This window comes from Procambarus clarkii, chromosome 9 (assembly GCF_040958095.1).
Source record: "Procambarus clarkii isolate CNS0578487 chromosome 9, FALCON_Pclarkii_2.0, whole genome shotgun sequence".
Lineage (NCBI taxonomy): Eukaryota > Metazoa > Arthropoda > Malacostraca > Decapoda > Cambaridae > Procambarus > Procambarus clarkii.
In genome coordinates, this window is record NC_091158.1 from 29,662,549 (window position 1) to 29,675,588 (window position 13,040).

Genomic DNA, 13,040 nt, shown 5'->3' on the forward strand with positions numbered 1-13,040 from the left:
GGGGGGGGGAAGAGAAAAGAATAGCCACGGAAGCGACCAGGACGACCACCAAGCATCGGCTCCTGGAGACAGCCACATAGGGGCGAAAACTGTGAAATTAGAAGTTGGATGTCAATGAAATTGGCGTTATATCCACGGATGTGCCACTGAAGAATAGACATTGACAAAAAGAGAAAGGATGGCAACAGAGAGCAAAGAAGAAAGGTGAAAAAAGAACACAGAACGTTAAAGCAGTACAGGGTCAGGATCAGCGAAGTCAGGGGTTAGGGGGAATGGGTAAAATGAGTAAAGAAGGAGGGATAGAAGCAGATGGACAGACCAGGAGGAGGATAAGCAGGGTCTGGAGAAGGAGGAGGAGAAGACAGATGAGAGAGACGAGCAAGGAGAGCAGGAGGAGGAGGGGCAGAAAGAGGGGAGTGCACCTCAGCAAGGGCGGTAACCGAGACGGAACCGGAGGCTAAAGAAACCTCCACAGTAGCAACAGGGGGCTCTATCACCGAAGCGGGAGGGGAAGGAACAATAGAATCAGAGATAGGGGGCGAAGAAGAAAGCAAAGTCTTCTTACCTACCGGGGAGGAGGAAGGAGAGGAGCCAGGTTTCCGCTTCTGACTCTAAGAGACAGGTGTCCCAGCAGCAATGTACTGGGCAACAAACTCCAGTGTCTCAATAGGAGAAGAAGAGCGAGAGCGAACAACCTGACCACCAGGAGAGCGATGGACATCGGCCCACACAGTCAGGTGGCGTGGAGAGCCAAGAGACGGGGGAGAAGGATAGGAAGGAGGACCAGAGGGAGGAGAAAAAGACACTGAAGACATGACAGACTGGGTAGAAAGAAGGGGAACCCTAGACAGAGAACCAGGAGGGGGACCCTCCAGGACAGAACGGGGAGGTGGTGGTGGGCGTGTCCGGGTCTAAGGCTTGAAAACGGTTGAGAAACTGAGGAAGGTGGGAAGGACGAGGAGAGGAAGAGCGCACCATGCGAGCATAAGAGAGGCCAGCGAAAGGGGGGAAATGAACTTGGCGCCTAGCCACAGGAAAGGACAAACAGTTCCAGTACTTCAAGTTGAGGACGGCTGCCTCAAGTTTGTAAAGTATACACGTGCGGGAGAAGGTAGGGTGGGCCTCACCACAATTGAGGCAGCGGGCCTGGGGAGAAGTGCAGTCAAACTTAAAGTGACCCTCGCCTCCACACATGGGACAGAGGGAGACAGGACTAGAGCACTTGAGGGCACCATGCTCAAACTTCCAGCACTTATTGCAGAGCCGAGGAGATGGAATATACTCCTGAACAGAGCATCTGGCACCAGCAAGCATGACAGAGGGCAGAAGGGTCCTACCATCGAAGGTAATCTTCACAACCCGAAGTGGAAGACTGTGATGACCATGAGGGGGCCGAGTAAACATATCCACCTGGAGGACAAAATGACCCTTGGCCTCGAGGATATGCGTGATAGCCTCATGGCGATCTTTCAGATTCCTAACACCGGTTGCAACATGGTGCGGGAGGAGAACAGTGCCAACACTGGCATTTAACCAAGCGTTCCTGGAGACCCGAACAGGGGTCTCGCCAATACAGGATAAGGTGGCCAACCGAGTGGCTGCATCCTGAAAAGGAGCAGCAACGACACGGGTACCAAGATGGGTGGAGTTGAAGGTAACAGAGGCATCTACTGAATTACAAGATGCCTATGAAGGGAAAAATCGTCAGGAGTGGTTAAATCTAAAGGATGGAGGTCAAAGTACTTAGTCCATGTAGCAGGACCAAACAAAGTATGGCATGAATTAGTATGGGAAGGGAGCATACGAGAGCGGCAGTGACGGGGACGGCGATGAGAACCTTTAGAGACACAGGTCATAAGGCACAATAGTCACAATAAGAGAGGGAGCCGTGCAAGGGGACGAGGCGGTCACCACAGCAGGCTTGGGGCTCAACCCAACAGAGGGGGGAGGAGAGCAGGGAGGAAGAGTCCAGTCTGGGCCTAAACCAAGTCCTGTAGCTGGGGCTACAGAGCCTGGTCTTCCAGGACGGTCCGTCTCAGGGGCCTGGTCGCCCACCCTATGAGCCTGGGTAAGAGAAGTCCTGTCGTCATTCATGCAGCAAACAATTTCAAAAGTTTGGGACCTGGAACCAAGGGATACCACCTACCAGGGCAGCCAGGGAGGCCGAGCGTGGGCCAGTGCAGGAAGGGTGTGTTGTCCCCAGCGGTGCTCCCCCTTTTCTACAGGGGAGTCCTACTACATCGTCCATTCTCCCACATTGGTGCTAGGACCCCATTTCCCCTATCGCCCCATCCTGGATACCCAACCATCCACTACGGGTGGCCCCTCACGGGTGACCCCATAAGCGGGTGGTCCGATGGCTCACAAGGCCCCTACGTGGTGCCCTTCAGCACGTACACCACCCAAAGAGGGGGCAGAGGCAACCAACACCGGTCCCAGGGAGGTGTACCTGAGTCCCTCACCACGGTAAGGAGGCACCACGGAGGGTTATTGATCGAAAATCATCTGCAGTTCTAATGCATTTTGTTGATACCGAATCGAAGTGATTGTTAGTTTCAATGTAAAATTTTCGAAATGATCGGCAGTATGATGGCTAAGTCAAAAAATAATTGGAATAGATTTAATTGCAAAGGACTATTGACCCATGCAATGCACCCTCATATCAACTCACCCAAACTCAAACTCACTCATATTCACTTGTGTGTGAGTGCGCGTCTAACATTTGCTTAAAATAGTCCAGGGATCCCACGTTTGTTGAGAGAAAATTTGTTCCTAAAACAATTGCAATATTGCAACACCAATAATTACTCAGGATGTTGACAAATATAGAGGTAGCTAATTTGCATTGTTATATTTTGTGTTATGTAAAACTTATTATGTCTTATAAAATTGTCATCCACACTTCCATGGGAATAAACATTCCATTCATATGGGCTCTAGGGGGCTCGAACCGTGGACCCCACGCGTGTGAGCTATTTCTTATCAAGACTACTCAATAGCTCAGACGATAGAGCTTCGGCCTCTCACGTGTGGAGTCCATTGTTTGAGTCTGTAAGAGCCCAGGTGAATGGAATATTATCAGTCTTCTTATGTACTTTCATTCATCTATATTCTTCAGTCATGTTCTCACTTACACTACGCCTCTAGACACAATGTAAATAAAGCTTTCTTAATCTTGCTTCAAATGGGAAGTTATCAGTTCCTGGGAATAGGTCTGTTATCCTTCACTTTACACATGTAAGACAATGTATATATATTCTAAAGAACGGTAACCAAAGATGAACTATATAATCTATGTGAGGCCTGACAAGGGCTCTTGACTAGTGAAGGCGCATATCTCTCCTCCCTCTCACACTTGCTCCCTCTCACACTAGTCACTTAACAGACTGTACGTTTACAGATGGTCCACATCTCAACCTCCACATGAGCCGTCTTGCTCCGAGTGCAGAGATTGACAAGAACGAAGTTAACATTTCAGACGAGATGCTCCGAGTGAAATAATAAAAATAAATTCCTAAGAAAAATCTTATTAACCTGCAAGATAGAATCACAGAACTTCATACTGTCTTCGGTACAATGGTCGCAGAAAACGGGAAATCTAAAGAGATAAAATGACAATCCACATCATTAGAGATAAATGAATACTCCGGTAAAACAGATTTATCAAGTCAAATTCTTCAGGAGTCCAAACAACACTTCGATAGGAAGAAAATCAGAAACATCAGAGGGTTGTAATGCCATTTAATAATAATAATATATTTTACACTCAAGAAACAGACGAGGAAGACACAGATGAGAGCGACACTACAGAAAACTTGGGCATTACTGGCCAACTGGAAGAGTTTTGTTGAAGAAATCATAACATCTGGAACGTTGCTACTGTTCAGCTGCTGGAGTTCGTTACATCACAAGCACCTAGATTAATGTTAACAAAGAAGCAAGTACAATATAAATCATATCAATATTTGCAGTTACAAAAGCTGTACGAAGACAAGATCGGAGAAATGGTTATGAGCAGATCAGATGATTGATTAAGTCAGTAATCAATTATCAAAAGAAGGAACCAAACCGGGAAGGTTTTGTAGCACCATCAAATAAGCGGGATAATCAGAGGGCGCTAAATATCACCAAGGATGCCAATACGAGAATAGAAATGCACAAGGCGAACAATATCAAAAGTATCCGATTCACCAAGAATTCTATGGTGGGACAAGCGACCGCGGGGGATGGTCGGAAAACAAGACACGTTCGTCCCGAAGTCAGGATATTCATCAAGGATATGCACGACCCTAAGAGGGAGAATGCAATTTGAACAATAAGGAGCAGGGCGGCGTTCCATTAAGTAAGTATGGCCAATACGCAATCTCGCCAGAGCCGTTTCCCATCGCCGGAAAAAGATGATTGATTAAAACACTTGTAAACCTACAAACAACTTAATTAGTGTACTACGAGAGTTTAAACTTTTTTATACTTCAGCCAGACCGTTGGTCAAGCAGTCCATTAAGGTATCTATCAGGAACAGCCCGTTCTCATAAACAATGGCCCAAATCCATTCCATGCATCATTAAATCCTTTGTTAATGATTAAAAACGCTTTACACAGCAACCCATCTGCAGACCAAGTGCATTCCATCCAGCAGTCGACCTCAAAGACCCATTCATCAATTTTAACATGCTGGTCATTCAAAATAGAAATTTGTTGAAATATAAATTAATATTGTTATATATTAGCAAATTGTGCATATTTAGGCACTGGTTAGGTTAGAAGTTTATTTTCTGTTGGCGATTATTTATATTTGTAAGGTAAGGTAATTATCAAAAGAAGGCACCAAACCAGGAAGGCTATGTAGCACCATCAAAGTGCGAAATAATCAGAGGGCACTAAATATCAGCAAGAATGCCAATACGAGAACAAAAACGCATAAGACGAACGATATCAAAAGTATCCGATTCACCTAGAATTCTATCGAGGGACAAGTGACCGCGAGGGACGGTCGGAAAGCAAGACACACGCTCGTCCTGGAAGTCAGGACATTCAACAAGGATATGCACAACTGTAAGAGGGACAACGCAATTCGGACAATAAGGAGCAGGGCGGTGCTCCATTAAGTGACCGTGGGTTAAGCAAGTATGGTCAACCCGCAGCCGTGCCAAAGCAGTTTCCCACCGCCGGTTACGGTGGTAAGAGGAAGGCCACAGGGACACGTTACGTTTGAGAGTATGCAGCTTGTTACCAACCACAGAGGACCAACAACCCTGCCAACGGGCAAGAATGGAGGAATGAATAACAGGATAAAAGTCGGAATAAGGAATACCTTTACGGGTGATGGGACAAGAACGGATAGCTTCCTTAGCGGCAGCATCTGCACGCTCATTGAAAGAAACACCAATATGGCTGGGAACCCAGCAATACTCTACCGATTTAAATCTACTAGAAATAAGAAACAGCCAATGTTGAATCTCTATGACCACCGGATGGACTAGGATTAAAGGACCCTAGAGCCATGAGGGCACTACGAGAGTCAACTACAACCACAAAGGAGGAATGAGAATGAGAAAGCAAGAGACGAAGAGCATAGAGAATAGCATAAAGTTCTGCCGTAAAGACGCTAGCCGCCGAAGGGAGGCGATACATATAAGTACGGTCAGGAAAAACAACAGAGTAGCCCACACCGTCCGCAGACTTAGACCCATCGGTGAAGATGGAAAGAGTGGGAGTGCGAAGAAAAGTGCTCAAGGAAGAGGCTTTTCAGAATTGTAGGAGGGGCAAAGGCTTTAGGCATACAAGTCAAGGATGTACAAAACTTGGGAAGGCCGCCGTTGAAGGAGAGGTGAATAATCACCCCAACAGCAAAGGGTAAGATCATTAACATAGAGAGCAGAGAAGATGCCAGAAGGAAGAGAGGAAAGAAGACCGTTGAGGGCAACTAGAAAAAAAAGAGTAGTGCTCAGAACACTACCCTGGGGTACAACCTCATACTGCTGAAAAGGGGCAGAGAGAGCAGTACCAAGCCGCACACAAAAGAAACGACGAGAGAGGTGTGAGGGAATCTGGCTTCCCTCAGCTAGTTTTCCTAGTTTCTAGATTAGGCTAGTCACTCTAGAAACTGAAGCTTTCAAACTAACATATACTTGTGGGGTGTTGAATGAAAGCTTATGTTAAGGACTATCATTTGTGAGTAGTCAGAAGTCTGTGATTACTCTGTAGAGAGAATTACAGAGATTTGCATGTTTCTGTGAAATAAGAGTGAAGTGGTAGGAGAGGGTACTTGACTAAAACCGTTCGAGGTGGGGGGGAGAGTGGGGTGAACGTTGCCCGCCCCCCCCCACCATATGAGACAGTACGCCACTGTCTTTTAGGCCTCCCCCTCCTTGTGACATCACAGGACGCCTGAGAGTGACGGGGGCATGTGCACCTGTGTTCCAAGCCGAGTTTTGGCGCGAAGGGCTGTGATTGGGAGCAGCACGAGGGAGCCGTGCCGGCTCCAGGCTGATTGGTCAAGACAAAGTAGGGAGGAGGTATGGGCATTTGAATTTCCCTGCCCGCCATAGAGTCAGTTTGAATTGGGCGGCAAGCAGAGGAAGAAGTGACTGGTGGAGGCGGCAGGCTGGCCACCTCCACCCCCCCCCCCCCCCGTTAATCGCTTCTGTCGTCCAAATTACTCATTGAGTATGGCACTCCTGCCATCAGGGGTTGTGTCTAGGCCCAAATTTGCGTGAAATTGGGGCCGATGTGACAAACTAAGAGACAGTTGCAGTGTTAACCCATGAGGCAGATGGCAGAACCTCATGGTGTATCAGATTGATCCCTCATCCCTCGCGTCTGAGCATCCTGTCTAGTGGCAATGGACAATTGGTGTTGGGCAGTGTAAGTGAGTGTGATATTACAGGCCCCTGTTGGATTTTTGTATTCCGCCAGGCTGCGTCAGTGTGGGGACGCCGCCGGCCATTGTCACCCCAGTGTAGAGCAAGGCAGGCTCTGGTTTGCTGGAGTTGTGGGCGATTCCTCAACCACGTGTGTAAGCCCGGGGGCCACCCCGGCCACCTGCCGCATGGTCCGGCCACATGGCCCGGCTACCCCACCCGCCTGCCTGCCTGCCTGCGCGCCGGCCGGCCGGCCACCCACCCACCCGCCTGCCTGCCTGCGCGCCGGCCGGCCACCCACCCAGGCCACCCGCGCGGCCAAACCCCACCCCACCCCACCCCACCCCGCGCACCAGCTCAGCCGGGTGGGGTGCTATGACGTTATGCGCTACCCGTGGCCACCCCCAGGCCACCCAGCCGCTCGGCCCAGCCCGCGCGCCGGCTACCACCCCCCCCCCCCCACCTCTCAGCTCGGGAGGGGCGCTGTGGGCCACGCGGTGGCCACATGCCTTGGCCACTTTCCCGGGACAGCCTAGGGCCACATCTTGTCGACGCATGAGGAGCAAGCAATTTAAGTGTTGACAGCTAGTGTGGTAGTGACCTGGGAAGTGAGAAAAAAAATAAGGAGATAAAGACGTGAGTACTATTATCATTGTGTACAGTGTGATGAGTACTGGTGAAAATCCCCGGTAAGAGTTGTCTCAGAGCCTCGCCAGGCTAGAGAAGCAGCTGAGTGACAGCTGTCAGTAGGGTCCAGGTGATTGGTAGGGCGGTACCTGGAGATAGATGTTATACACGGGACCACACTGTAGTATCATAATGTATATATATAGTTGACTGACTAGAGTATGTAACCGGTCAGTGTAGAGATTTACCATATAAGTGATCCAGCCTGTTGATTCTATATAATCGCTCAGACTGGATTAATGCCATAGAGTACCAGCATGTAAAATTATAATCATTATAGGTACGCAGGCCAGGTTGCAGGGATGTCAGTGGGGGCCCTGAGGTCTGTGTAGTTACATTTACCTGATATAATTTTCATTGATTATGTGAATGCCATTTCTGTGTGTTCATTTGCATGCTTTATGTACTGTGTTGTGTGGTGAGTCAGTAGATGTGATTGCTGACTGATTGCCTAATGATGTCATTACCATGTGGGGTATGCTGACGGCATCATTATGTTCCAGGTTTGTGCAGTGTTGTTATCAGTTTATACGATATTATTGCCCCAGGAACTGTGTTGAGGGTTTAAGGGACCTCTAGGATTATTCAGGGGAATTCACAGTACTTAATGAGAGCAGGCAATTGATGGGTTAATTGCCTTGCTGAGGTAAGTGTGTGTTCACAGTAGTCCTTTGCAACAGGTGCAAGATGAGGGGGGGGGCAGTAATATTGGTATACTCTTGTGTGTTGCACAACCGTGTGTCATTATTGTGTGGGCACAGTAATTAGCGAGTTGCAGTAGCCGCAACCATATGTGGGCAATGCATTTGTGTTGTTGCATGCCATTGTAGTGTGACCTATGTAACACTGGGGTTACTTTGTTTCTTTAAGTTGTGTTGAGGACTTAAGGATTCAGTGAGTTAATTAAGTAAGGGGTAATTAACTGGATAAGGGGTGCACACTTAGTATTGTGGAGTGAGTGAGGGCTGTTATGAGAGAAAACAGTGTTGACCTTGAGTGAGATACGTCTCGGGAGCAATTAATTGTCCGTGTGACAACTAATTGACCACTCTAGCTAATTATGTAATTAGCCTTCTCATCATGAATTCACGTAGTGGGAGAGAATCTGTCAGAGGCTGTCAGTATGTGTGTTAACGTAATTTGCTCGAGACCAATTACCTTTCAGGGGTATAGCAATTAGTGGCTCAGGTTAATTAGTGGAGTAATTAACATTGGAGAGCTCCAATGACTCGGTAAAGCGAGGTCATGGAGCTAGCATAAATCGTTGTATTAATAATATCCTGTCTGAGGACAGTGGATTAGTGGCACATCTTGTTAATTAGGGTAATTAACTCCTTTCCCGTGAATTCACAGTGTTTGATGAGACCTGCTTAGGCAGTGCGGAGTGAGACGTATTTATGGATGATTAATTATCGGTCCTGGTGACAGTTAATTAATTGCTCAGAATTAATTATGGAATTAATTAGGGTAATTAACACTCACTAGTACATTTTTGACACAGACTGGGTCACTGGGGGGGGGGGGGTCACTGTTGGACTACCCTCCTACCCTCCTAGTTACGTGGGTCTCTCCTGGGGGGCAGGAGGACCCCTAAGTTTGTGATTATAGTAGCTGTCAGGGAAACCGAGACACTATTGATTGCATGCTTGTGTCTTCAGTGGATATCCTTCATTTGTTCAGTTAGTTCATGTTGTCAGCCCGAAGTGTCAGCAAGATGGAGCCTGCTGTCACTTCTCGAGGGGCTGTTGAATAGCTGTGTTGCAAATGCCACTTGATGTACAATAACGTAACCATTCGCTGTGGTGTAACTTAGTCTGTGATATTTTTCTTTGTTTTGCAATATTGCGTCATCAGTGGGCACACCTGTGTTCAGGTTAGTTCAGTATGCAGCCTCACAGCAAGGGTTGCTATTTAGCTGTTTGTTATCGTGCCACTGGATGGACCTTAACGTAACATAAACTTGGTAATGTAGTAGTTAGTTTCTTGTTATTAATAAATTGTTATGTTATAGAAAACGGTCTTTGATGTCAACCCTTCAACCATATTATTCCACCATATTTCTGCATATTATTATTAAATGTTGTTGTGATCTTGATATGACGGCTGTTCTTGGGAATTCGAATTCCAATTCATAGCGCCACATCAAATATAAATATTTGATTGTGAGAACCCGTCGGTTACCCTTTATTTAGTTTTAACGTCCTGTTTAACTAGGAGGAGCCAGCGGCCTATTGTGGACAGGTTTTTACCCCTAGTGGTGGAGGCCTGGTGGTTTGCTCCCGCTTTTCCTTTTTCTATTGGGCTCATGCTTAACTGCTGTGAGCAGACTTTAAACTTGTAGTCCACCTCCTAAGGGAGTTAGGCGTAGAAAAAAATCTCACGAGAGGAAGCTCTGGAGGAAGAGAGGGAGGTTCCCACGAAGGCCAAAAGAATGAAGTTGAGACAGAATATGATACCGCCAGATAGTGTCGTAAGCCTTTTCCAGGACAAAAAAGACGGCAACAACAGTGGTCTTCGCAGCAAAAGCAGTACGAATATAGACCAAGTTCACCAGAACATCCGTTGTGCTACAGCACTTGCGAAAACCAAATTGAGAAGGGGAAAGAGGTGGTGATAGCATTCTAAGAACCACATCAAACGAACGTTAACCATATGTTCAAAGAGCTTGCAGACAACTCGTGAGGGCAATAGGGCGGAAGTCCTTGGGGGATGACCCAAGAGACCCTGGTTTCCGAACAGGGAGGACAACAGCATTGAGCCAGTCTTCAGGGACTGACGACGACTCCCAGACCCGATTGTACAAACTCAGTAAATACCGAGACGTGCATGGAAAGAGATGGTGAAGTATTTCATAATGAATGCCATCGGAGCCCGCTGCCGTAGAACCACAAAGGGCTAGGGCAGATTGAAGTTCAGAGAGAGAGAAGGGATCATTGTAGGGAAGGTGAAGATAAGTACAGAAATTTAAAGGAAGAGATTCAAGGAGAGGCTTACGATGAAGGAAGGATTGGGGGAGATGAGAACCAGAACAAACAGAGGAGAAATGGGAACCCAGTTCGGTCGCAACCTGCAACGGGTCCGCCACAAGAGCACCATGGAGGTGAAGGACCGGTGAGACATCGGGAACGAACTTACCCGAATAGAGTGGAGGGCAGCGTCAAAGACAGTGTCATGAAAAAGAAGAAGAGCGCGAGGGAGAGGTAGAGCGGAGAGGTCGGAAATAGTAGCACGGAGAGTAAAGAGGCGCCAGTCAGCCTCGGCAAACCGCCACCTAGGGAAGGAGAGAGGAGGGCGAAAAGAGAAAAAAAGTGACAAGGATAGGAAATGGTCACCGCCATGGAGGTCATCAAGGACTCGCCACCCGAAATCTAAGGAAAGGGATGACGAGCACAGAGAAAGATCGAGACAAGAAAGGGAGCGAGTCCGAGAGTCCAAATGAGTGGGCTCACCAGAATTAAGAAGGGACAGGAAAGGAGAGAGGATGAAAGGTTCAAGGATGCGATCCCGGGTGTTTGTCAGCACATCACCCCTAAAGGCATGACGACAATTGAAATCACCCAGCAGGAGCACAGGCTCCGGCAAGGAGTCTAGGTGTTGTTTAAGATCGGGAAGAGAAAGGGGGACAGTGGGGGGAGACAAATGGAACAAACCGTGTACCATCTATGCACAAAGACACGGGCGGCAGAACAGCGGAGAGCCAAGGAAAAAAGTAAGGGGACAAAGGGAACATTGGAGCGAATCAAGAGAGCAGAAGAATTATGAACCCCAGCGACAGCTGGAGAAGGGGAGAAAAAAAATAGCCACGAATGCGACCAGGACGAGCACCAAGCATCGGCTCCTGGAGACAGACACAAAGGGGTGAAAACTGTGATATGAGAAGTTGGAGGTCAAGGAAATTGGCGTAAAATCCATGAATGTTCCATTGGAGAAAAGACATCAGCAAAGAGAGAGAGGAAAGCAACAGAGAGCAAAGAAGAAACAAAATTGAAGAAGGAACACAGCACGCTAAAATAGCACAGAGTCAGGATCAGGGTCAGCGAAGTCAGGGTTAGGGGGCATGGGTAAACTGAGTAAAGAAGGAGGGAAAGAAGCGGGTGGACGGACCAGAGGTGGACGAGCAGGGTCTGGAGGAGAATGAAGGGGAGGTGGGGGGGGGGGCAGAAAGAGGGGGAGCGCACCTCAGCAAGGGCAGTAACCAAGACGGAACCGGGGACTAAAGAAACCCCCACAGTAGGAACAGCGGGCACCACCACCGAAGCGGGAGGGGAAGGAACGATAGAATCACAGATAGGGAGTGAAGAAGAAAGCGAAGCTTTCTTACCGACAGGGAAGGAGGAAGGAGAGGAGCCAGGTTTCTGCTTCTGACTCAAAGATACAGGCGTCCCAGCAGCAACGTACTGGGCAACAGACTCCAGTGTCTCGATAGGAGAAGAAGAGCGAGAGCGAACAACACAACCATCAGGAGAGCGATAGACGTCGGTCCGCACAGTCAGGCGGCGTGGAGAGCCAAGAGACGGAGGAGAAGGACGGGAAGGAGGACTAGAGGGAGAGGAAATAGAAGACACAGGAGACGTGACAGACTGGGTAGAAAGAAGGGGAGCCCTAGACAAAGAACCAGGAGGGGGATCCTTCGGAACAGAACGGAGGGAAACAGGGGAGGTGGTGGTGGGCGTGTCCGGGTCTAAGGCTCGGAAACGGTTGTGAGACTCAGGAAGGCGGGAAGGACGAGGAGAGGAAGAGTGCACCACGTGAGCATAAGAGACACCAGCGAAAGAGGGGAGACACTGAACTTGGCGCCTAGCCTCAGGAAAAGACAAACGGTTCCGGTGCTTCAAGTTGAGGACAGCCACCTCAAGTTTGTAACAAATAAAAGCACGGGAGAAGGTAGGGTAGGCCTCACCGCAATTGAGGCAGCGGGCCTGGAGAGAAGTGCACTCCAACTTAGAGTGACCCTCGCTTCCACACAGGGGACAGATAGAGACAGGACTAGAGCATTTGAGGGTACCATGCCCAAACTTCCAGCACTTACTGCAGAGCAGAGGAGATGGAATATACTCCTGAATGGAGCACCTGGCACCAGCAAGAATGACAGAGGATGGAAGGGTCCACCCATCAAAGGTAACTTTCACAACCCGAAGGGGCAGACGGCGACGACCATGAGGGGGACGAGTAAATGTATCCACCTGGAGGACAGAATGACCCTGGGCCTCGAGGATTTGCTTGATATCCTCGTGGCAGTCCTTGAGATCCCTAACACCGGTCGCTACATGGTGCGGGAGGAGAACAGTTCCAACACTGGCATTCAACAGAGTGTTCTTCGAGACCCGAACAGGGGTTTCGCCAAGGCAGGATAAGGCGGCCAAGCGAGTGGCCGCATCCTGAGAAGGAGCAGCAACGACACGGGTACCAACACGAGTGGGGTTGAAGGTGACAGAGGCATCCACGGAATCGACAAGATGCCTATGAAGGGAAAAATCGTCAGGAGGAGTT

The 13,040-nt window shown here is 48.6% G+C and overlaps 1 protein-coding gene across 3 annotated transcripts in view; it reads right to left on the reverse strand.

Moving 5' to 3' along the window:
* The window catches only part of LOC123748977 (nicotinamidase), a 232,780-nt gene that overhangs the window by 185,946 nt on the left and 33,794 nt on the right, over positions 1 to 13,040 (reverse strand). The gene's annotated exons all lie outside the window — the stretch shown is intronic.